The 26,168-nt window shown below is 44.3% G+C and overlaps 1 protein-coding gene across 2 annotated transcripts in view; it reads right to left on the reverse strand.

Moving 5' to 3' along the window:
- Nucleotides 1–25,968, reverse strand: part of SUSD6 (sushi domain containing 6) — an 88,896-nt gene extending 62,928 nt beyond the window's left edge. Inside the window, exon 1 of one of the 2 annotated variants that reach the window (XM_066638902.1) lies at nucleotides 25,707–25,968. The gene's annotated coding sequence lies outside the window, so the exon portion shown is untranslated. Of the gene's footprint in view, nucleotides 1–23,870; nucleotides 23,959–25,706 lie in introns of those variants that run through there. The other variant, XM_066638910.1, reaches the window with a different exon arrangement.
- Between the last annotated feature and the right edge of the window lie 200 nt (nucleotides 25,969–26,168).

Raw genomic sequence — 26,168 nt, forward strand, 5'->3', positions numbered from 1 at the left:
TTAATCTTCATTCATCCAGTGCAGATTTCTTTCAAAGACTGCTCAATAGCACACAGGGGTGGGGGGGGGGGTGGAATTCTAAGTCTGCATTAAAATCCACTGTATGGAGCAGGAGCACCAATTCCTTTCCTTGCTCAGTAAAGTTCTCACCCCCTTTGATTATTTCAGCAGAGACATTCTGATCTTGAGTAGGCACAAGGAGAAGACCTTTTTTGCATGTGCAAGAGCACAGTTTCATCTGAATGATCTCTGGTAGCAGGCTGGGAAAAGACCTCTTGCCCAAGACCCCAGAGAGCTGTTGCCTATCGCAACAGTATTGGCTTGAAGGAAGGTTAGTTGGGTTCTTGAGTCATTACTCAAGAAAAACAAAACACCAAAAGAAAATCCTCACCACAACAGAAGTGCAAGACCACGTTTCAGTGCTTCCTCTGTCATGTTTTGTATATGCACAAGCTCCCAGGTTCAAATCTTAACATGTCACATAATAGTGTTACGTGAAAATCCCCTTTTTCCTTTTGTGATTTTTATATCTGGTTATGTTATTATGGACTAAAATATCATACAGGCCAAGCAAACAGGCCCAATTTCCAAAATCCTGGTAAAAGTCACAAGTTTACACAACCTCTGCCTCTCCATGTACACAGCAACAAAGACTCTAGCAACAAAGACTAAAGCATTATTTTAAGAAATATATGCAAAAGGGTCTCCTGATCCAATCACTGTTATGCAAACCCATTAAACCTCAACACACAGGACAATCAAGTCAAGTCAAGCTCATGGTGACCACATCTCCATCCCCCAGTCAAGGAGTCTGGAAGAGTAAATTGTTGTCTCAATCACTGTAAATTCTTGCTTTTATGTCTCATTGTTGTAACTCAACCACTCTTAAGTACCATATGCAAACTGCCTTCAGGGGTTGGTCAAGTAGCTGACTGATAGCTGATGGCTGATAGCTGACTTCCTGATCATCCTGTTTTTGCATGCTCCACGTGCCCCACTGTGTGTAGTGAGCAAGCGCATCCAGATCAGATCTAGGCCACATCCAGGTCATTCACGTCAGCATCCAGGTCAGCAAAAATCCTTTTAAGAGAGGGAGTTTCGCCACATGCTCTCTCTGGCTGCACCTCCAAGGCAGAGGTCCTTCTCCATAGGACTCTTCCCCCCTCACCGCTGCACTAACGGCCCCTCCAGACCGAGGAATTAAGTCAGATAGAGGTTAAAAGAGAAGATGTTTCAGACCTCATTGATAAATTTAAGATCAATAAGTCACCGGGCCCTGACGGCATCCACCGTAGAGTTATTAAGGAATTAAAGAATGAAGTTGCAGATCTCTTGACTAAGATATGCAACTTATCCCTCAAAACAGCCATGGTGCCAGAAGATTGGAGGATAGCAAATGTCATGCCTATCTTTAAAAAGGGAAAGAGGGAGAACCCGGGAAACTATAGGCCGGTCAGCCTAACATCTATACCGGGTAAGATGGTGGAATGCCTCATCAAAGATAGGATCTCAAAACACATAGATGAACAGGCCTTGCTGAGGGAGAATCAGCATGGCTTCTGTAACAGTAAGTCTTGCCTCACGAACATTATAGAATTCTTTGAAAAGGTCAACAGGCATGTGGATGTGGAAGAACCCGTGGACATTATATATCTGGACTTTCAGAAGGCGTTTGACACGGTCCCTCACCAAAGGCTACTGAAAAAAACTCCAGTCAGGGAACTAGAGGACAGGTCCTCTCATGGTTGAAGGCCAGGAAACAGAGAGTGGGTGTCAATGGGCAATTTTCACAATGGAGAGAAGTGAAAAGCGGTGTGTCCCAAGGATCTGTCCTGGGACAGGTGCTTTTCAACCTCTTCATAAATGGCCTGGAGACAGGGTTGAGCAGTGAGGTTGCAAAGTTTGCAGACGACACCAAACTTTTCCAAGTGGTGAAGACCAGAAGTGATTGTGAGGAGCTCCAGAAGGATCTGTCCAGACTGGCAGAATGGGCAACAAAATGGCAGATGCACTTCAATGTCAGTAAGTGTAAAGTCATGCACATTGGGGCAAAAAATCAAAACTTCACATATAGGCTGATGGGTTCTGAGCTGTCTGTGACAGATCAGGCAGGAGAGACATCTTGGGGTGGTGGTGGACAGGTCGATGAAAGTGTCGACCCAATGTGCGGCGGCAGTGAAGGCCAATTCTATGCTTGGGATCATTAGGAAAGGTATTGAGAACAAAACGGCTAATATTATAATGCCATTGTACAAATCGATGGTAAGGCCACACCTGGAGTATTGTGTCCAGTTCTGGTCACCGCATCTGAAAAAAAACATAGTGGAAATGGAAAAGGTGCAAAAGAGAGTGACTAAGATGATTATGGGGCTGGGGCACCTTCCTTATGAGGAAAGGCTACGGCGTTTGGGCCTCTTCAGCCTAGAAAAGAGACGCCTGAGGGGGGACATGATTGACACATACAAAATTATGCAGGGGATTGACAGTGGACAGAGAGATGCTCTTTACACTCTCACATAACACCAGAACCAGGGGACATCCACTTAAATTGAGTGTTGGGAGGGTTAGGACAGACAAAAGAAAGTATTTCTTTACTCAGCGTGTGGTCGGTCTGTGGAACTCCTTGCCACAGGATGTGGTGATGGCATCTGGCCTGGATGCCTTTAAAAGGGGATTGAACAAGTTTCTGGAGGAAAAATCCATTACGGGGTACAAGCCATGATGTGTATGTGCAACCTCCTGATTTTAGAAATGGGTTTTGTCAGAATGCCAGATGCAAGGGAGGGCACCAGGATGAGGTCTCTTGTTATCTGGTGTGCTCCCTGGGGCATTTGGTGGGCCGCTGTGAGATACAGGAAGCTGGACTAGATGGGCCTATGGCCTGATCCAGTGGGGCTGTTCTTATGTAACTGCTCCACAAGACAGGTAACTATATCTGCGTCTGGAACCTTTTCCCTTCTCCCCCCCTTTTCTCCACTTCTCTCCCCATCTTTAGTTAGCAACTGGGTTATGCAGACCAGGGACCCCTAAAATCCTTCCCTACAAATTTCCCTTTTCCTAATTTCCTTGGATGCAGCAAATATCTTCCACACGCAACCACCATGAAAGCTAGGTATAATATATTCAAGAACTAGAACCAAGAAATGTGCATTATGTTTACCTTTGTGCTTTTGTAATAAAACTATAATCTTGTACTGAAAGTTGTCTCTCAGTCTCCCTTTTAAGCAAAAAGGAATTTTCTCTGCATTACGCCATCTTGTTATCTAGCCTGCGATCCTGAAGTTTTCAAATAGGGTAATATACTAATTCCCCTAAACAAAACAGCCCTTTTGGTAACAACAGTGTCAGGAAACACCACTGCCTGAGAGCCTGGAGAACTTCTTTTAGTCAAGAGTAGCTCATACAAAGCTAGAAGGGCCAATGGTCTGACTGTGTATAAGCTGCATGTGGCTCTTTCAGCTGTCTGCTGCAGCTCCTTCCGGTGAAAGTGGCAAAGGGGGTAACAGGAGGCACTTGTGTAGGCACCAGGCTTAAGCTCCCTGTTTTTCCCTTCCCCAACTCTGCAGCAGGACGCCCTCCACCTCAGCCATTGCGAGCCCTTGCAGCCCGCCTTTCCCTGAGCAGGTCCCCACCCAGTGCTTTTCCTCCACAGCTGAGGAGACATCCTGTGTGTCTACTCAGTAGTAAGCCCCATTACAGCAGATGAAGCTTACTCCCAGGAAAGGGTACCTGGGATGGCAGCCTTGGAGCCTGCTCAAGGACGGGTGAGTGGGAGCCCACACAGGTCTGTTTGAGAGCAAGCCCGGATGTAGTCCCTGGGCTACTCCCAGGAAGGTGTGGAGGGCTGCAGCCTCAGCCCCCTCCTGTGCAGGTCTACTACTTGTGAGGCTTCCTCCCAGGAAAGTGTGGAGAGGACTGCAACCTGAGAGCTCCAACCAACTTGTCTGCTCAGAAGTCCCATTGTAGTCAATGGGGCTTACTCCCAGGATAGTGTGGAGTGGGTTGCAGCCTGAGTGAGGGAGGGCAGGCAGGCCAGCCAGAAACTGGCCTGTGGCTGCCCTCCCCCTCTGGCTTCCTCTCTTCCTCACCTCTGGAGTCTGTGTCCTTTTTTCCTTCCAGCAGGGTGCCTCTGGAAGGTGAGGGGAGATCTTCAGTATCCATGTAAGATAAGCAGATGTCATAACCACCATATGTATTGGAATCCTGGAAGATCTGGCGAGGAGGTAGATGTGGTGTCAGCAGTGGCCCCTTTAAGGGTAAGGCCTGGCCATCCAGCAGAGTGTGCTGCACAGCTGCAGCCACTTGAAGGCAATAGGGCCCTCAGGGATATAAGGAGCACCTGAGGCAGGAAGGGGGGTGTGGGTTGGAGAAGGCTTGCAGGTTGGAGAGGAGACTGACTGGGCTTATTGACTTTGACTTGGATACTCTGATTTGACTGACTGACTGAGGAATCTGACCTTGAACTGTGACTTGGTTTATTGACTTTGGACTCTGCCCTGGATACTCTGACTGACTTTGTGACTAAGGGACTGCTGGAGACACTGGAGTTTGGTGTATGGCTGCTGTGCCCAAGACCTGCTGAGGACCAAGGGTCTGCTGTAGTGGTGGGAAGCTGCTGGCAGGAGAAAGGACCTCTGCAGGCTGAACAGGCGAGCTACCCTGGAGGTGGAGTCCAGCAGGAATGCAGGGCAGAACCAGGGTCATTTGTTGGGGGAAAGAAGGGGAGCTAATTTGCTTAAAGTGGGCCTAATTCTCCAGGCAGAGAATGGCCTTGGAAACAGGCAAAACACCATAGAGGACCAGGCATCTGAAAACACAGGACAAGAATGTATGACAAAACTAACTAAAAGCTATGAGAGGGGGCTACATTATAAAAATGGGACCTATAAGAGCATAAAGGTAAAAAAACTATATAAGCAGTGTTATCTTCATTTTAGATGTCAAAAGGGTTTTGTGGCTCCTGAGGTTTTTTTTCCTCCAGAAAACGGGCCCAAATGGCTCTTTGAATGTTTAAGGTTGTGGACCCCTGTCCTAGTGAAAGGGAAAAGGGAATTTTGGCCAAGGGTACAAATGATATCTTCACAGATGGAAGAACCACCAAAATAAGGTTCAGCATGTGTTCAGTCTTTGGGCTCAGATGCATATAAATATTTTACTCCACTGCTATACTTGGGATGAAACCAATTTGTTTCTCTAAGAAGTTGCAAGTCGACCCTACTGAAAAGCTGTTAAGTCAATTCATTACATGCAAGAATCTTCCTAGAAAAAACCTGAAGCCTGCCTCTACGAAAGGCATCCTCTATTTGGGGAAATAAGAGTTTGTAGGCCTACATTTCTGTGGCATTTCCAGAGGACAACACAAGTATTTGAGATAGCATACAATACCTGTTACCTATCCAACAAGATTACTCAAGAGCCTAAGGTCTGAACCAGGGATATTGTGCAAGCATCTAACAAAATAACTATATATTCAGAATTTTCAATACTGTGTGAATTTCATTTCATTCATAATTGGCTTGAAAACACATCAGTTTCCCGTTACGTACAGCAGCTATTCAAGAACATGGTTATTTCAGATAATAGAAGCTAAGAAAAGCATTGTTATCTATATCCTCCATAATACATGGGTGACGTTGTCCTACATATGTTGCTCTTTCGCAAATGCCTCTCTGAAACAGTCTATTGTGCGCTAAGATTCTCCTTCCTAAGTTAGCTCATCATTACATACAAGACAGACAATGAGACTAACAGAGCAAAAAAACACTCCAACAGTTGATCTGTGTAGACTCTTCTACGTGCTCACTCTTCACCCCCTCCCAAATGCAAGCAGAAAATTAAGCTTTTAAAATAAAAACAGTTGGCTTTGAAAAACAGCAGGCAGAATACAAAGGAAAGGATACACAGTTGGGAGTGGTGACTGAAAAACTGGGATGTACTTACTTAGCTCTTTGAAAAGGCAAGCTTCGTTGCTACATTCTGAGCAGTTCCTTTATTCAGCTTGACAAGAATTTTTGTATTATTAAATCCACAGCAATAACACGACACACCACAACAATCGCTGCCTACACTACTGCTGACGGCCCTCTGCAGACAGGACATGTGGGAACAAAGAAGATCAGGCAGCAACAGAGAAAAGACACTGAGTGAGAGAAACATCTGCTGGTTTCACTTGGAATACCATATGGCCTGTATCAGAAACAGGGACTGGCAATTCATATAGAGAGCAATGCAAACCTGTCATTTCTTTAGGAACTAGAAAAGTTTCAGTTCTTCCCCCACCCCCACATGTTGTACTACTTTCAGACATATGAGGTCATCATGTCTGAAAACAGGCAAACCAACAAGTGGTGCTGCATAGAGGCAAGGTTGCAACATCTAAAAGATGCAACTCTACAAAAAAATCATCCTGCTGGTTTTTAGCTTTGGCAGACAAGTGTGGGATAGACTGCCCAGAGTCAACCAAGAAGCTATTATACTTTTATGGTTGCAATTTTCAAAAGTTATAATAGCAGCCCCAAACAGCTGCAAATTTACAGAAAGTGTTATCTAACTTGGACTGATTTGACACACCCAAGATTTCCCCAATTGATAAAATGAAGGCGTTTCCATCTGACAGTGTTTCCAGGTGGTATCAACCAGCTCACTCTTTGGGGATAAAACAATCAGTCTTTGTTCTCAAATGGTTAAGAAGGTCTTCCTGATGCTACAGGTAGATTCTTGCCACCTAGAATCTAGCAAAAGGTAATCTTTGGCTACTCCCCTACCCCCACTTCCCAGCTTCTAATATGTATGACATGCGACTCACAAATTCTAAGTGCTGGTGTTGACTTATAAAACTCTCAACAGCCTAGAAATGGGTTATCTTAAGAACCACCTCAATCCATAGATACTATCAAGTGAGTTAAGAATCTGCTGTACAACCCTGTGTTCTGGACTTTCTGCAGCTAATATACATCTACCAGGAAAGGAACTTTCTCAGGGGCAACAACCTAATTGTTGAACTCTTCCCCCCCCCCCGGATGTCTACCTTAACCATCAGACATCTCCTGAAGATGCTGCTTTTCAGTAAAGGCTTTGACTAAGACCTCTGAACTTGCTCAGTGGCATTTTATTAGTGTTCTTTCACCTTACAGCACTGTGCTACTTAAATTCTCCCATGCACTCTCTTGCTCAGATATAAAATATGCAAACTCAAAATGGAGCACAGGCTTAAATCACACCAGGAGGAGATTCCTGCCACAGACAGGTTCGTGCAAAGGACACAATAGTTTGAGTGGCATGCTGGTCACGCTCAGTGCTTGTACACAGTACAGCTACCAAAGCACACGATTGCAAAGTATGTTCAGAGCTTTGCACCACTTTTGTATTCAATGACCTACTTTGCCAAAATTACAAGCTAAATTAAGGCAAGTCCAGTGTTCGTACAGGAGTAAGTTTTGCCCAAAGGTATTCCCTAGACCAGCATAACTGTGAGTCGGGTTAATGTGACTTACTCCTGGGTAAGTGTGGATACAATTGCAGCCTAGGATTGTTAAAAATTTTCCTGCTTGATGATGCCACTTCCAATCATGACATCACTTCTGGTGGGTCCTGACAGATTCTCATTTTTTAAAAGTGGGTCATGGTGCTAATACGTTTGAGAATGATTGCCCTAGACTTGTATATTCTTCCTCCTACGAGATCTTCCTACAAGATCTATATGATCAGAAGCCTCAAAGGAAATACCTATTTCTTCATTGTATCTCTTGAACTGCATGCAGGGGGACCAAATATCAGAATACTTTCTTGTGTGATAGCATACGCTCCTTATGCAAGGCAAAACTAAAATCTTCCCGACATGCTGGTTTTGAACGTGCCAAACATTATTCAAACATTTAATCCAATTCATAGTCGGAAGAAATTGTCAAGCAGTTCAATCACATGGTATTATCAAGAGATTCATTAGAAGAGTTGAACACCACAAACTAGTGACTCAGAGTCATAAGTAGTATCACTCCTTCTGACAAACTTTTGACTTGACAGCTCCTGTGACTATTCCAGGCAGTCCAAAGTAAACTGTTTTATCAATTTCAGGCACTCATTTTCACACATCATACCAAAATGACAGAAGCATAGATTTGATCTAAACACCTTTCTTCCTTCCCAGCACTTCTACTTCTGAACAAGTTTCATTTTCTAATCCAAGGTTATTTCCAAGAGTGAAAGAAAAACCATTGCTGATTTGTTCTGCTTTTAAAAAAAGCAGAACAATTTTCCCATAGGCAAAAGTGTGAATACTTTAACAACTTTGTAACCCACTTTGGAACCCCTAAGAGGGAGAAAGGTGGGATTGAAATAAGGTAAATAAGCAAAACGAAAAACAAACTTTCTGCTAAATTTTAACACAAACTTTGTTGACAAGGCACATGCATTTAGTTTAATATTTGTCATCCAGTCCAATTATCTTCAAGCTCTTCATTAGCTCTCCCCCCTGCTTCAAGAGACATACAAAATTATGCAGAGGATGGTTAAAATGGATGGAGACGCTCTTTTCCCTCTCACATAACACCAGAACCAGGGGACAGCAGCTAAAATTGAGTGTTGGGAGAGTTAGGACAAACAAAAGAAAATATTTCTTTACCCAGCATGTAATCAGTCTGAGGAACGCCTAGCCACATAAAGTAGTGATGGCATTTTGCCTAGATGCCTTTAAGAGGGGATTGGACAAATTTCTGGAGGAAAAGTTCATCACAGGATACAAGTCATGGTAGGTATGTGCAAGCTCCTAGTTTTAGGGGTAGGCTACCTCAGATTGCCAGATACAGGGGAAAGCACCAGGACACAGGTTGTGTCTGTTGTATAGTGTGCTCCCTGAAACATTTGGTGGGCCACTGTGAGATACAGGTAGCTGAACTAGATGGGCTTTTGGCCTGATGCAGCGGGGCTCTTCTGTTCTAGTTGTTTCTAACTGCAGGTATCTTTCCAGTTACAAATACAGAACATGTTATTTCTGTGTGCCTATATTGGCCAGTGTTTCTCCCCAATCTAAATGAACTTGGAGTCTAACAATCCCTCTAGAATCTGTAATCTGACAAATTACAAGCTGCAATTCTGGGTTCTATTACAACTTCTCCTCCAGGGCATTTCTATAAACCAATACGCCTTTGAAATCTACCAAGGACCTCTACTAATAGGAAATTCTATATTTTCACAAAGGAAAGATGGTGCCAACCATGATGACAAATCAGGTCTTCTACTTCTACATTGAGGACACACTTGAAAAGAACTATTCAAACATAGCATGAGTAGCTCTATACAGGGCACTTTCCTCCAATATGTGCCATAATGCACCTCTTAAAAAAGCAGAACAATCAGTGCCCAACTCCCTGGAAAATCTAAATATAAATGAACTTCTTAACTTTACATTCTTATAAAGAAGCATTAAGGACCACATTACAGATTTAAGTGTATACCTAGCTTTTTTATGTGGCACATGATGTATGAAGGCAACAAAGGGTTTGAGTCACTGTACCGGTATGATGCACATAGCAATATTGGCCATGTGAGAGAGGCACTATAGGCCAAAGTCCCCTGTGGTGTGCACTCTGCAGCAGACCCAAGTTTACTACTGTGATACAGGCCTCAAAAGAGAAAGCCAGAAGGGATTCCTCACCAAAAAGCAGTTATCTAGTTCAAACCCTGTCCAAAGGCAGGACTGGCTATCAGGTTGAATCTATGCAATCCTAGCCATAATGTGTTACAAATGGGACAAAGTTATACTGCTGAAAGATGAATCAGGTTGAAATTAGTCATGCCACAACAACTAAGAATATAGGGTTGAATACAAATGAAACAGTTATTGGTTATAACAGGGAGCTTTGCTTTTGACAAGGACAAAATTATACCCAGCTTTAAAACTAAAGCTCCTTAAAGCCCTGCAGGTAACTAGCAAGCCAATTAGCACCTCCAGTAAGTAATACCTGCCAAGTACTCTGAAACAAAGTGATGGGTAGCCAAGTAACTGCAGCTCTCATTATGCTGCCATGTGTCACACAAGATCGGATCAACTCATGATATGGTGTCCTAAGTTACGTCACTTGCTTAGGCATGCTGGCAATTTAAGTATTCTGATACAGTGGTAATCAAAGGTATTTTCATTTAAATCTATGGGAAACAATTCCTACAGCAAGACACCCACTGTAAAGGGCCTGCAGACAGAGCTGGTACAAATGTGGCAGCGCGCTGAACCTGGGCTGGGTTGACCAGGGCTCAAATTTCTTCCCAGTTAAAAAGATCACAGCATAGCTTTGTACTAATCAGTCTAACCTACCTGAAAAAGTTGTCATGAAAATAAAAATGAAACTCTTCCATGGGGAGTGGCCATGACTCAGTGGTAGATCTGCATGCTTTGCAAACAAAGTGTTCCACCGCTGACATCTCCAGGTAGGGCAGAGAATAATTACAGTTTGAAATCCTAGAGAGCTGCGGTTTCCTATGTTTTATGTACAGTGACCTGAGAAAGATAAGTAGGATGCAAGTACCCAAGCAATATTTTATTTCCCCAAGAAAAGGGTTGGCAAGGCTCTTCAGAAGGTGAGTTCATCTTCACCAAGCAAGTGTGACTCTCAAACTCTCCTTAATATTTGCATAATAATCTTTTTTCATTCCAGTGCAGGTGAAAGATAGAAATCTTCACAGCTTAACTGAATGTGTTACTGGAATCAAAATGGGCCAGGATGTGTCCCTCCAATTTAGTACCAACATGTGGGCACTGATCAGGCTTCACATGTGTACTGTCTCATGTTCGTCATGGGGTGGGAGTCACCATGGCCACCTGCTCTGCTTTCACAAGCTGAAGCGTACCCTTCCCCCTTACAGAGAACCAGCAGGTGCCTCCATGGGGTAAGAAGAAGAGGAAGCCAGTGTGATTTAAACAAGATTGAGCCACCTTGAGGGCCTCTTGGGAGGCGGAACAGCAGCCAACAGATACCTAGGGCTAAAAGTGCCACCTATTTGAATACTTGCACTTATTTACATGCCATCTCTGTTCAGTCTCCTGAGACGTAAGTACTCCCCAGTGAGTCCGTCTGACACCTGGTTCATTCTCTCCTTAACACATAAATGCACTCTTCATTCACTGCATGACTGCACTGTTCTAGTATTTATTCAATTCTCACATATTTTTGAAATGCCTGTCTAAAATGGCAACAGAAACTCTGCCAGTGCACCAGGCACTAGCATTACAACAGCACATCCTGTGAACACAAGGACCGCAAAAGAAAAAAGGACACTATATTAATAGCAGCACAGTAAGAAGCAGATGACGCAGGGGAAACACACTGTGTGCTATACAAAACTGCATAAAATATGACCAAGCTATCATGAAGCACAGACACAGCTTTCTCATGCAATTATACTCCAGCCCAAAAAATAGTGGATTCACGGAGGCACCAGCTGGTTTGTTAATTTTAAGCAGCCATGCTTTCAAAACATACATTTTATGAAGAAGTTTCTATAGTACCCTTGCCTCTGCAGGGCTTGTCATCCAAACAAAAAAATTCATATTTAAACAATGATCTTCTTCCAGAAGGTACACAGCAGTGACTAATTATGCATCAGTCACCTTATGTATCTTATTCCCTCTAGTATTGGTCTATGCACTTCTAAAGTAAGAAACCAGGACATATAGTTTAATTCAAACCCCCCGTCTCATCAGCTGCTGCACAGTATCTGTATAACTCAAGACCACTGAATACAAAAAATGGCATGGGATACTTTTATCACTGAGGGCGTGGTGAACCCTAAGCATGCATAACTGGAAGATTCAATGATGTTAATGATGCACAAAGCTAACTGAGCTATTGCACTGAATATATGCTTGGATAGCCAACCTATTTCTAAGCTATCATCTAGCAAGTTTGACAGTCTCTGAAGAAATGTCAATACTACTGTTTTAGGGTAAGAAATTGAAAAAAGTAGTACATAACCAGTAAAAGGCTCAGAAGACATTGCTCTAGACCAGGAGTGTCAAATTTGTTTCATACAGAAGGCTGAAATTAAATTCACATTACCTATGAGAGCCCGAAGTTGGTAAATAATTAAGGAGGGAGTGACATAGTTAAGTAGGTGATGGTCAGAAATAAGAACTTTGTTCTCACATCAGCTGCAAATTACAAGAGAAAATGTGCAAAACTTGTTCCCATTTCCAAGATATGAGAGAGCCCAATTATAACGGGGGTCGGATAAATTGGTTCCATGGGCTGCACGCCCTATGTTTGACACCCCTGCTCCAGTCTCTCCAATGTCAGACAAGGAGTAAAATTTTATACTCAGTGCAATACTTATGTCATGGAGTGTTTACTTCCAACTTCCAGCAACAGTAATGGCAATTTTTGAATTGAAGCCAAACCTAGAATCTCTCAAATATAAGCTCCCCCAGAAAACACACAATCAAAGTTCTTGGTGCTTTATGAATATGCAACTATTTTAAGAGAACCCATGTTTCTAGTGTTTTAGTGACACTAGATTCCAAAATGTCTCAAGCATTCCAAATTTACAAGTTGTAGCACCAATTACCATGACAACTTTTGGCCTTCCTGAACATCACTACTCAATTTCAGACAACCATTCCACGTCTTCCAAATTCCTTAGTGTGCTCCCCCCCCCCAAAAAAAAACCTCACAGGGAAGCAATTGCTTTTAAATTAAACAATTGGGTAACTGCCATCTCTTGCACAAAGCAAGGCTGGCCTTTCCTTTGCTGCCACTACTGCATTACAGACGTGAAACAACAAGCAGTGGAGGGAGCCCTCATCCCACAGCTCACGTGAGAGGTCAAACAGTCGCCCTCACGCTGAGAGCAGCTGCATTGGACCAGTGCGGGCTCCAACAAATCTCCGGGGGGCCAGAGGTTCATTGAAGATGAACCTGAGGGGCCTCGAGAGCCACAAGTGGCCCCAGGGCTGGGGTTTGGGTACCCCTGTTATAGACTAACAGACAGATCTGTGTAGATCTTTAAGATGCTACTAATAGTAGCCTTTATGTTCTAGAGCAGGGGTGTCCAAAGTTTTTGGCAGGAGGGCCACATGGTCTCTCTGACACTGTGTCAGGAGGCCGGGGGGGGGGGGGAGAACTAATTCACATTTAAAATTTGAATAAATTTACATAAATGAATATATTAAAGATGGAACTTATATGAATGAATGAAGGTCTTGCAATAGCTCAAGGCCTATAAAAGGCCTTGCACAAAGCAAGGCTGGCCTTTCCTTTGCTGCTGCTACTGCATCACAGATGTGAAACAAGCAGTGGAGGGAACCCTCATCCACAGCTCACCTGTGACATCAAACAGTTGCCCTCACGCTGAGAGCGGAGTGTCGGGCCAGTATGGGCTCCAACAAAACTCCAGAGGGCCAGAGGCTCATTGGAGACTGGGGGCAACCTGAGGGCCGCACTGAGAGGCCTTGAGGGCCGCAAGTGGTCCCAGGGCCGGGGTTTGGGCACCCCTGTTCTAGAGGAAGACAGAGTCCTTCATTCATTACAGTCACTTCTGCCTAATGGTCAGACGCTCAAGAGAAGAGTACATATGAAACAACCCCCCCCCCCTTTGGGAGGGGAGGAGGAAATACTGGCGCTTTTAAAGGTGGCCAGCTTGATACTTGAAACCAGTTACTCTCTAACACAGCACAACACAATTGTGGCCTGCCCTGTTACACAAACTGGACAATGAAATTGGTAAATAAGCAATGTGCCCCATTTCCATAGGTACCTTGATTTCTCACTTTGGAAGAAAAGGAAATCTTCCACAAAGACCACTGCTTGTCAAGCTCTAAGTAGATAAGGTCAATCTAGGCCCAAATGTCCTTTGTGCTGTAATTAAATATTGAAGCCATCTCCAAGGAACCCAATCCTATCCTTTCCCAGAACCCATTAGTACAGAGGCACCAAAATAGCCACCACTGTATTCTGTGGGGCAAGGGAAGCTGCTGAAAGTGTCCTTGGGATAAGGGAACCCCTCAGTTCCCTTACCCCATATCAAGCACTGCTAGCCCCAACAGGTCTGTGCCTTGAGCTGGCACAGAACCAAGGAAACCAATAACAGGAAACCAGTATCAGGCAGCTCAGGAGGGGGCAAAGGATTCAGTGGCAGCCTCTGCCCCCTTCCAGCCCTGATATGCCCTTCAGCCTTCTCTCCCCCCCCACTCAGTTTTACTCCCTCCCTGCCCCATGGGGAAACCCACCACCCAGCACTCCTGGCTTGTGTCCTTTCAATGTTGAGGCCCAGCACCCAGAGAGCTCACTGCCAGTGAGCTCACTTACAGCACTTTTAAGACACCCAGCTCCGGCAGTGGGGCTGGAGCTCTGCTGCTGAGCAGCACAGGATCAGGTTGCCCAAGAGATTCCTCTTTCTGGCAAACCTGACAGGGTTAGGACAGCACTTGATGGAATCATCTAAAGCCATTAAGGTCCAGCTGAAAATCATATCTGCTGGTTAACTATACAATGTACTACCAACACAATGCTGAAGACTACAGGATTGCATAGTTGAACATACTCGTATATAACAAGACACAGCAAGAATCAAGGTCTCCCTGTAGGGTAGCAGATAATTCCAGGGGGTTACTATATACTTACCTTCTGGTCTCCTCACCCGAGCAAACTTCACCTTTTATTTGTTCAGCTATGAGGATGCATAAAGAACCAGTTACATCCACCAACGCAGCCTTTCACCATGAACTCCCAGGACGCATCAGGACAACAGCACTGCCAAGCTCTCTGAATGCTTTCTTGTACCAGAAAGCAAGGACAATGCTTTAGGAGTTGGGTTGGGCTGGGCTGCTAGCCTTTGTGTACTTCCTTATATGACAGAGGAAAAGAAGGAGGGGAAGTACAACCAGCTGCCAGGCAATTGAGAAATACAGCAACTACCTATGCATCTCAGTCACCACATAGCTTCTGCCTTACAGAACTAGTAACGTTTAAAGCAGAACTGACACAGACTTGCATGTGCAGTTCCAATTTGTTTTGTGAAGATGCATGTGCAGTTGGTGAATAACCACAGAGACATCTTGACCCTGAGGTGATAGGGGGGCAAATACTATTCACCTCATCTGAATAGCAAGCTGCAAATCAGCCCATGTGTACAAATAAGAGATCTGCCAGATGGCAGAAGTTGGAAAATTAAAATTACAAAATTACACCTTCATGGTATATCAAGCCTTTAGTGCTTGCACACCACCAAAATCCTTCCCCCTCAATTTTGCCACCCCTGAGCTCACTTGCACACATATCCCCATAGCAGGTGAGTCAGCAAGCAAGCAGGAGGTTGCCAAATAGTGCCCAGGGATAGGTGGGGAGAAGACACAGCATCACAGCAGGTCCCTTGACTTAACTGAGGTCCTTGTGCAGCCTCTCCCCTTTTTCTCACTGCTTCTCTCATTTCAAACAGAAGTGGCACAGGGGAGGGAGAAAGGGGCTGGACAGGGTCCTCTTGTAAAACAAGGGAAGTGGGATGGGCTCCAGAAAGCTTCTCCCTGTCCGCCTGGATCATATGAAGCACCAGCAAGGTAGGGAGTAGCTATCTGGAGCTGCAGATTCTTTATTTTCTGCGATCCTCTTCCGACTTGCCGTGAGCAAGCTGAAACAAGCTCAGAGCCCACCAGATGGGCCAGGGACTTGTCCATTTGACACCCCTTCAAAGATGCTGTTCCATGTGACTGCTTCAGCTCACTTCACTGCAAGTCCAGCCCTGCTAACCCTAGGCAACTACATCAATCACTACCTTCCCCTCCCCACTCCTGAAAGTTTATGAAAGAAATATATTGGGCGAAGAGAGAAGCACCAGAAAAATCCCAGACATCTAGAGTTTGTCTACAGACTACAATGTTGGCACTTCACAAATCAGTTTTTCTTCAGCTCTACATAAGGGCACTGAAGATGAAAGGTTTTCCCCAGGAGAAAGGCCTTACCACGGACTTGGTGGCACAAATAAGACAGGTCAGCCCAAATTAGCCACTCACATATTTGGAGGGCAGATGGGATATAAGTTATTTGAATAAGTAGCTATCTGCAAGGACTCGCCACTTCACTGATCTGCCAATAATGAATGGCCTTCCAAATTAAAAAAATTAAATAGCCAACCACAGAACTGCTGACCACTCTCTGCTGCTGAGAAAGAGACATACAATATAACCAAGTACAGACTACTAAAGGCCACACTTTGTGCACAGATCATGCAACCTTCTCCCTACTCCTTTATTAATTTTTTAAAAGCTATTAAACACTATCAAAAGCAGAGTGGGCAGGCATGACTGGAGTGAAATGACAACCAGCAGACAAAGGGTTTAACGGATTTCCAACTGCAAGTCTGCCTTCCAACATGCTTTTGGAATGCCATGAAGGGGGCAGTGGGGGCAATCTGGAGCAGAAAAACAGCCAGTGGGAAGAGGGACAAGCAGTGTCCACTTGCAGTGTGACACTGCAAAACCACTTATATTATCAGTAACAATACCAAGAAAAATGAATGATCTGCACCTTTACAAAGGGATGAAATTGGTTTTTCCATAACAGGATGTCCACTTCTGGACTAGCCCCACAGTCTGTGAGACTCCATATGTTCCATCACAACCTTGCTGGGGGAGCAGCCACAAGCACTCTACAGCCAAAACATGGCTGTACATCTGGTCTTCCTACTGTCCCCCAAGCCATCAAGGCACAGGGTTGGCTGCTCCTTGAGGATGAGGGCCTTCCTACTCTGGGGCAGTGCTGGCCCTTTGACTCCAGGGCTGGACCAGATAAAGTGTGGAGAGGGGAGAGATGCAGCCCAGGAAGAGGAGGGCTCAGGGCTTCATAAGGCACTCAGGGCACATGATGAAGAGTTCTCCAGCCAGGCTACCCAAGGACTGCTCTGTGTCTGCTCCCCTGGGATTAGGGCAGGAAAGAGCCAAGTGGACAAGAAGGAGAAAGAAGAGTGAAGCAACCCCCTCCCCACTTGCTGAACTCTGAGGCCTGGTTCAGGGATCCTGGCTGTTGGGCCAGTTAACCTCCCTTAGTTTCTACTCTTTCTCTGGAGGCAAGAAGGACTCAGATGCCAAGAGGAGCACACCTCCCTCACAGCAATCCTGCTAAGGTCAGATGACAGGGAAACTTAAACAGAATATGCCCAAAAATAATTTGGAGTTGCCCAAGAAAAAATAATTTAAACAGACGCGGTTACAGAAAAAGATTGAAGAAATGCAATACAAATTGTGGTACCATATTGCCTAAATAATCTCAAGCTCATATACATACTAACCATTTTTATATTTCAACATCCTCCTCTTTTGTCCTCATACCTTGAGTATGTGTACTTTCGCTACTTAAAGAATATTTGCCTTGACAGCCTTCAGAATTGTACCACTTCACTTGGGTAAAAGTATAATTGCTTCTCATCTTGCTGCTGCAGGATGACTACCACAAGGGGAGAATGGCAGCACACAGTCTCACTTCCCACATATCTCATGCTGCCCTACTTCCTATTCAAGCATACCTCATAATTAGATACACAAGAAGCCAAGCAGGACGAGAATGGTTTCCAATTATACAAGCATAACGTTACATTAGGAAACCTGTATCTGAACACCTGGATTCTAGGACATTAATTCACTAGACCAGTACTCTGCATATATCAGCAGTCATCTGAATAGATAATTTCACCTCTCCACCTCCTAGAATGTTACCATTTCCTCTCAAAGAACAATCATTATGTCAAGACAGGTCATTTCCCAATTTCTAAGGAGTGCCTAGTTGACAGCCTGAAGTGAAGCTTACAAGGTCTTTCTTTAATCAATACTAAATGCCATGATCCTTGATTAATAGCAACAGGTTAGTAAACAGGAATTTGTCAGATGTCAGCCAAGGCCACAACGAACATAAGAGTTAGCATGCTCTTTTTAACACTGCTCCCACCTCCTGACCAAAAAGCTAGCCTTTGTTATCGCAACCATATTTGGAAGCTTTACCTGAGTGCACAAGCATGCTTACAAATATCTCACAGAAGGAGGAAGAGCCCCAGCAGTTTATTCAAGTAAACAAGAACTGAATGCAAACACTGAATCTGCATCATTTTCAGCCACTTTTGTAGATAAAGGAACAAAGTACTCAGTGGCTTAGGTTTCATTCCCACCCTTTGTGCTTGGCTCTCAAATTTATTATATCAAACAAATGTATTCCAGCTATGTTCACTGCTAGACTTCGTTGAAAAAAGTTGCCCCCACAATCCTGTTTTAAAACAGAGAGAAGTTTCATTTATCCACAATTACTTTCTGAAGTAGTTTGTTGGAATGGAAATACATACATTAACAACATATGTCAGGGCAGATGTTAGCCTTATCAGCACAAACAGATGTGGCAGTCACCTGCTCCTCTGATTCCAAACCATTGATTCACTAGTGGTTACACCCATAATCCAGAATTAAATGACATGGGGCACACAAATGACCACAGTGGACATGTGTAACAGCAACCTATACATTACATTGGCAATAGGGAAGGAGAAGCACAAGGAACTCTCACACCCACTACTTATACTACTGTCCATCAGTTTACTTTCTCATGATAGTGTCACATAAACTATTTTGGTAATCTGGGAATCCTCAAGCCATGGCACTCATTTATGTTTCCAGCATATTAATCCCACACAATTATAACCATAGTATTATCAGAATCACACATTTCAAGACAAAGGAGTGGACATCTGTATACTGCATAATCCAGTGTTCCCCAACATGCAACCTTATCTTTCTGTCCCACCACATAACACAATGCCCTGGGTCTCATCAGTACATACACACAATTTTTTAAAAAGCTTACCTCTCATATGTTGGCACACATAGCCTACAGGCATATCTCATGTATGATGAGTGACCAAAATTAGGAACAAGCTACAGAAAAACCCTAGCCACTTGGATTTTATTTTTTGATGCAGGGTAATTCCAAGCAGAGTAATAAACATTTAGAATACAGAAGTAGCAAGAGATAAAGAAAAAAGAGTTAACCACTATTTTTCTGCTGTTGTTCTACTATTAATTACCTTTCTTCAGAATCTGCTTTTCAGCATTAGAACACTTTTACCCATATTTGTATGTAATATGTAGTTAGCTCCCCAAGAGATCTGCTTTTGGCATCCAACCTGAAAACTTAAACCTTATAATTAACATTTTCCTCATTACCCAATTTGCCTGCAGGCAGCTCTATACTCAGCTGATATTACAATTCAATCAATGCAGAAACATTTAAATCAATTCTGTTGTGTCCACTGTCTAAAGAACTCTAAGCATGACAAAATAAAGCCTGTTGAGAAGTTCAACAATACCTAGCTACACATTGCTTTTTTATGACCTGGGAAGTTACTCCCCCCCCCCCCACCTTGATTACTGCCTACATACCTTCTTCATGGTTACTTGTTGCAGCATGAAAAAGGGTCCAGAATTTCTTAACTCTTTGTTGAGTTTGTCTATCTTTCAATTGGTTACGCTGTATCTTTAGTTGTGCACTTCAAGCAAAAGTCCTCTAATCTTCACTTGCGTAAGTCTTTTGTGTCCTGTGCAGTTTTGCCATTACTGCAAGTCAGCATGGTACAGCGCCTGAAGTGCAACACTGGTTGTGGCAAACCTAGGTTTAAAATCCCCACCCAGTCACGAAGCTCACAGCATGTCCTTTGGCAAATTCAGATTGTTATTGTGGTTAATTGCTGCTCTTAGTTCCCTAAAGGAAGGGCAAGACACAAATGTGCTGAACAGTGAACAACTGAAGCTTTAAAACCTAGAAGTGCCAATGATGCCAGCTGTATTTCCCAAAGCACAAAATATGGTGCTTTCAGTGGGAGGAAAATGATTTGCTCCCACAGCAGAAGTTAGAAGAATGGAAACTTGTAGGAAAAGATCTGTATTTGGATCACAAACGAACAACCGTACTGTATTTTATGCAGCAAACGTTGATCGGTCAATGTTTTAGTGCACCTGTACTGACTTACAGAGCAGCACTAGCTTTTTTGATTAGCTTTTTATTTAAATGGAAAATTCTGGGTCTCCAGAAACCAAGATTATACTTCTCAATTTTACTATGCCAGCTTGGTTTTAAACCCCACCATTTAGGACAGCCATCCAAGATCTTTCAAAATTTTCACAAGACATGAATTATATATTAGAAAAAAAGTTGTGCCACCTCAAGACTCCATTTTTCAAGACATTTTCCATATGGTATCAAAAGATCTGTGCCACCAAACACCTATTCAAAGAATAATAGCAAACAGAGAGCTCAACATGTTCAAGTATTTTTAAGAACTCATTTCTTCTTCCTCTCATGCCCCATCAGCTAAGCAAGTACAATCACAACACTGTAAAAGAAAAGTCCATTAAGCTGCTGCCAAGAATACTGCTACATTCAACTTCATGCATGTGAAGTGGATCTATTGGCAGGTGGGCTGATTTCCAGGAAGACTACTAATTCCTCAAGGGCAGCTTTAAGTGACATGAGACAAATTGGTCCTTTCTGCTGTGAAGATAGATCAGCATGAGCACCTGCTTTGAGAGCCCGTCTTCCTTACCACCGCCCGCCGCCTTCCTCACTTTTGCAGTCATTATGATTCAAGCAAAGTGGTGTTAGCATAGGTGATGTAACAAGTATTGTACCTATCACTCAAGTTTGTCATGGCCCCCAATGCCTCGTGATCGCAAATGGGAAGTGGGCCATGATCAGAGATAAGAACTGTTTGGGGCAGTGGGAAGGCCCGCAGAGAGAGCTGTGAGCCTCCCCTGCATACTCCAGATGGCCAGCCCTACTCCCCCAGGCACATTACAAAGCCCCTTGGTCACAGTGGTGCCAGAATCACTGCAGCACTTAAGGGGGCATGGCCGGCTTCTGGTTCCCCTGGTAGGCCATGACCCTCCTGCTTGGAAACCAATGATGTACACTGTTTTGCAAACGCAATAATTAAACCTTGTTCCAAAAATGTCATGGCATTATATCAAAATAATCTTTATAAGTACCATTAGGTTTAACCGAGCAACTTTGGTTCAGTGAAAACATCCTGTTAGCAAACTCCAGCACAGAACAAGCTCTCTGAACAGTTTCCTGTTTTTGTTCCCTCTCTGTGAGGCAACCAACATAATATAAAGCTAATTCTGCTCTTCTGGCTGTCAAAATGAATTCACTTCCAGAAGAATTAAGCTTCCAGTAACTGCTCCCAATAAAGCATTTTAAAAAAAAAGTGTTCCAAATGTTTTGTGCAAAGATGCTCCAAGGTAAAAATAAATCCTACATAGATGAAACAGTCACATTTTCCCCCTTCTTCTCCCATCCCAAAGCGAACAGCTAGCAAAAGAATATTTGGTCAGATGGTACGCCTGTGAATACTAACAAAAATCAGTTTAAATTGCCTCAGCTTCAATAACACTGTCTTCCTTTTGTGTGACAAAAGTAGTTTTACAACAGAGAAAAATGCAGAGCACAACTGACAAGTCACCAACTCCAAGTTTATCTCTTAAAGAAATATAACTAGAACTCTTCCCAAAATAATGGATCTCTTACTATGATAAATAAGGCTAATCATTAAACTAGTTACAACATAACATTATGAGCCTTCCTCATGACACTTTTTCACTATATATACAGGCAGTTCAGATTCACAAGGTCTGCACATCCACCGTCTCCATGATGACAATATCTGAAATGATTGTAGACAGAGCTGAAAGAAATTACACATTAAGTGCAGGACGGAAATGTAAATAAAATTAAATTCCTGGTATAAGTGTACAGGGAGGTGTACATAGGGAGGGGCCACAGCTCAGTGAAAGAGCATGTATGTCAAATGCTGAACATCCCAGGTCCAATCCTAGCATCTCCCAATAGGGCAGTGAAAAATTTTTGTCTGACTCTCTGGAGAGACATTGCCAGTCAGTATTAATATGGCACATGGACAAAAGTCCAACTCAATATAAAGCTTCTTCTGCAGCTAAGAATTTTGAAACAGCATTTTACCTCTTCCTAGTTGGTAAAGGGAAGAAGGATTTTAACTACTAGGTTCTCTTGACTTTTAGATTTCTTTTAAACAATTTCTGCCCAACATTGCATATATGCAACAGGGAACAAATGTGTACATCTGTGGACTCGGCAGAAATGAGTTAAGAAGCTATGTTTTCAGAATTAGGAAAACAAAATACAGGAAGACAAACTTTTTAGTCCTTAAAGCACTCAGAATACACACAGGTCATTCAACTGTTTTATCTCGCCATGGCGCACACAAACAATTTATCTTGCTTTCCTTCTGTGTTCTACCTACATAGATCTTGGGGCTCTGTATGTGCTTCAGTTTCACTTCTGCCCTTGTTCTGGAACAGGCCAAGCATACTGAAATGGACATACAGTGTCTTTTCTGCTGCAAGATCTAAGCAGTAGGCCAGAGGCCTTAGACTGCACAAGACTAGACAATCTAGTGTATAAATTTAGGAAAGGATCAGGATGCTGAAAACTTAAAGAAACAGCCCTCTCCTAGGTTTTCAAAACCTTCTCACTGGTGATAGAAGATAAATGTGTCTTCTACAAGCTCATTCTTTCAAAAGCCACTGCATAGCTAGAGTGATATGAAGGATCTTGCCAAGTGAAACCTTTATTACATAACATTTACAGGAACACAAAGGAAATGGCAACAACAGATTACCAAAGAACTTCAAATATCTTCCAGTTCCCTTCTTCCTCCCACTACAACCAGATACGCAGTTACAGTCATAAGCAGCCATTCAAACAACGCCTACTAGAACATCCTAAACAAAGGCAATCGAGCCTAATGAGTTATTTGACAGTACTAAATTTAAAAGGAATTATACTCTGTTTACTTGTGATTTTAAAAATAGGTATTGAGTACAAGACTAAGCTCTCTCATGTATTGAGTGTCATTTCCTCCCACCGCCCCCCACCACCAATTTTCAAACTGCTTTCCATATTGACGCAGGCGCTCTGGCTTTTCAAGCCTAACAGTGTCACTTATGCTTACACAAAAATTATTTCAAGAAAAAAGTCTGTAGACATTTAAAAACAAATATCAATTGGGATTTTGTTTCAGATAAAACTATATACTAGAAGCAATTCTACCATTTGGAAGGTAGTGAAGTTTCAAAAAATATACAGCAAACCCCAATGAAAATTGACAAATACACTAGAACCAAAAAGCTAAGAACTTAAACTCTTATCATGCAAGTTGTCAGACAGGCATTGTTTTGGCACTTTCTGCCAGCTTCTTCCATATACATCAGTGTCTGAAATTCACTAACCGTGAAAAGCTGGAACAGATTTACAGTACAAGTAAGCCTATTCAGAAGTTATATTGTGATCAGTGGGGCTTACTCCCAGAAAAGTGTTATAGGTTTGCAGCCTTAGAGCTTTTATAAGAAAATTCAGCATCAAGTTACTAAGAATCAGGATAGTGTCATCATAGTTACAAACACAACCATCACAACTTGCAACAAAGTTTAAAGAGATTTTAAGGCTGCCACTGCTTTCAAGAAACATCTTTATGCTGATCTTGCATATACATTTTTACAAGGAACTGACAAGGCCAAAGATAAACCCTCCCTCATCAGGTTAACAGACTATTGTGGCCTCTTCTACTTCATAAGTTAAACTGATTGTAGAACACATTCTAGCTGTTAGCAGGCTGATATTAAGATCAACCAGAATCAGCACAACGGCCACATTATATACAATTAGCAATGCATTTTCTCAGAAGAGGCACATGTTACAGAAAAGCAAAGCATTCATTCTCTTATTCCAATAACAGACTGTTTATTCTTTTCCCTACCACATCTTACTTTGCCCTTCTTTTTAACCAAGGTAGGTCCCAAAAGCAAAAGTTTAATTCACCTTCCCAAGCAGTGGCGTTGTTCCAGTAAGTAGCTAGCAAAGCATATGATGTTCTCCAAGAGAATATGAATTAGATAAAATTGCTTTCTTTCCAGGCAGTCGCAATCTCCAGCTTTCCCCCAGGAAATCCAGCAATTCCTCAAACATCTCCCAAGCAAGCTACAACTGAGACACAAAGAACAAGCTCACAACCAGAGCCTGAAGAAGTCATTCCGCCACCCACTCCACTCCACAAGAGAGGGTTTTATACTCGATACAAAATAAGGATTGTGTTCTGTTAAGTCATCCAGTTCAGCAAATCTCTCTGGCCATGGCCTTCAGCACAGCCACAGCATGGTCAGATCCAGATGTGTAACTACAAGCCCTGGTGCCTGGGGCAGTTACATAATGATGTCACATGACTGTGATGTCACTTCCTGGTTCTCCCCAGGGGAGGCAGCACTGGCAGCTTTGTGCCCCCCCCCATTACTTCTACTACAGACAGTCAACTTCCCTTTCTGTTTGTCCCTTGGGTTTGCTTCCTACTCTTAAATCTTGGAGTTGGTTGTTTTTTTTTAGTAATCTGGGGTTCTGCAGTACTCTGGTAGGAGGGAGTTGGTGTCAGAGATTGCTTTGGTTTTTTAAACTAGTTCTGTGCCTATCTTAATACAGGAGGGCCCATATCTAGATGGGCCCTGGGCCTGATCCAGCAGGGCTCTTATGTTCTTATCTGCGGATCCCGATTCAGTTATCCGCAGATCAGGTCTGGGCCCTCCCAGCATGCACACTCCTGCCCCCCCCCTTTGGAGACAAGCAGAGCTCCAATTCCCTCATCTCCAGAGCTCAATAGAGGCTGGGAACATCTGTCCCTGGCTTCTGATAGGCTCAGCGTATAGCTCAAATAACGCAATTTCCGGTTTCACAGAGAAACTTCCTTTAATGCCTTATAAGCACCCACAGACCACAGGGATGGGCACTTGTCTGTATCCGTGGTTTCAGGTAACCATGGGGGTTCTGGAACAGTGCCCCTGTGGATAAGAGGGCATGCCTGTACTTAGTTACTGAGAACTTTCAGTTCTCTCTTACATAAAGTTATTTGTAGAATAAATATTTTTAGTCAATTGTGCATGGAATGTATTGCCTAGGATTGTCAGATATACACTCAGCCTATATTCAGCAACCTTGAAAACTCTGGGTCATAAGAGTCCAAAATGTACCGCTACCTTTACATGGTAGAGGCTTACATGATAAACAGAAGGGGAGCCTCCACAGGAGAAGGAATGGGGGGTGCAAAGCAGTACCAGGAAGAGACTGCTTTGTGTGTTGCACCCCCCCCCCACCAGCATAATGCCTGGGACAAGTGCCCCTCAAGGACCCCCTAGTTACGCCTCTGGTTGGCTCCCACAGGAGTCAGTACAGGAAAAACCCACGCTCTAGCCAGGCAGCCAGCCAGCCCATCTTCCAGGAAGTGCAAGCAAGTCTGGCTCCTACAGCAGCTTTGCCCAGACAAGTTCTCAACTCCCCCCCAAGCAGTGGGGATTTTCCCTGGGCCTGGTGGGGAAAGTGCCCTCCACTGTCAACCTCCCCCCCACAGACAGACAGCCCCCCTCACAGGAAGCCTGACTCCAGCCCCCGCCCCTCACCCAAACCCAGGCCGCCTCCCTTTGTCCCTCTCCTCCCCAGAGCAGGTGTGAGGCAGTGGGGCTGAGCTGCGTCCAGCGGCGCCCGGGCCAGCGCCTGTGCCCAGCCCTGGCCCTCTTCCTCCCCCACTCCAGAGCCACTGCAGGCAGAGGAAGCGCCGCGGCGGCAGCAGCGCAGCCAGCCTCCCCGTGCGCTCTGCGACGCGCGCCCACTCACCGGGCTGCGGCGGGTCCCCCTGCGCGCTGCAAGGCACTGGAAGGCCGGGCCGGGGCCGGGGCTGCTGCGAGGGCCGTGTGCCCTTGGCTGGGGGAGGCGGGGCGGGGCGGGAGCCGGCTCCTCCTGGCGTCGCAGCCTCCGGAAGGTGCCCGCATGGACAGCCTTAGCATCCAGGGCGCGCCCGCACAGGGACCACCAGCAGCGCCCCGCGAGAGAGGAAGAGAGCCTGACTGACTGCCCGCCCGCTGCAAGCACCAGCCGCCCGGCTCTGGCTCCGCCTGCGCTCTAGCGCCAGCTCGCCTCACGCGCCGGGCCTGGCGAGGAGGAGGAGAAAGGGGCCGGCCTCCGGGAGGCTTTAAAGAGACTGCCTCGCGAGGAGGCTGCGCTGGCCGGAGGGGGCGGGCTCGCCGGGGCCAGGTGGCTGAGCCAGCGCCTCCCTCCCTCCCTCCCCGCACGTGGACC

The sequence above is a fragment of the Tiliqua scincoides genome, chromosome 1 (assembly GCF_035046505.1).
Source record: "Tiliqua scincoides isolate rTilSci1 chromosome 1, rTilSci1.hap2, whole genome shotgun sequence".
NCBI classification, from domain to species: Eukaryota; Metazoa; Chordata; class Lepidosauria; order Squamata; family Scincidae; genus Tiliqua; species Tiliqua scincoides.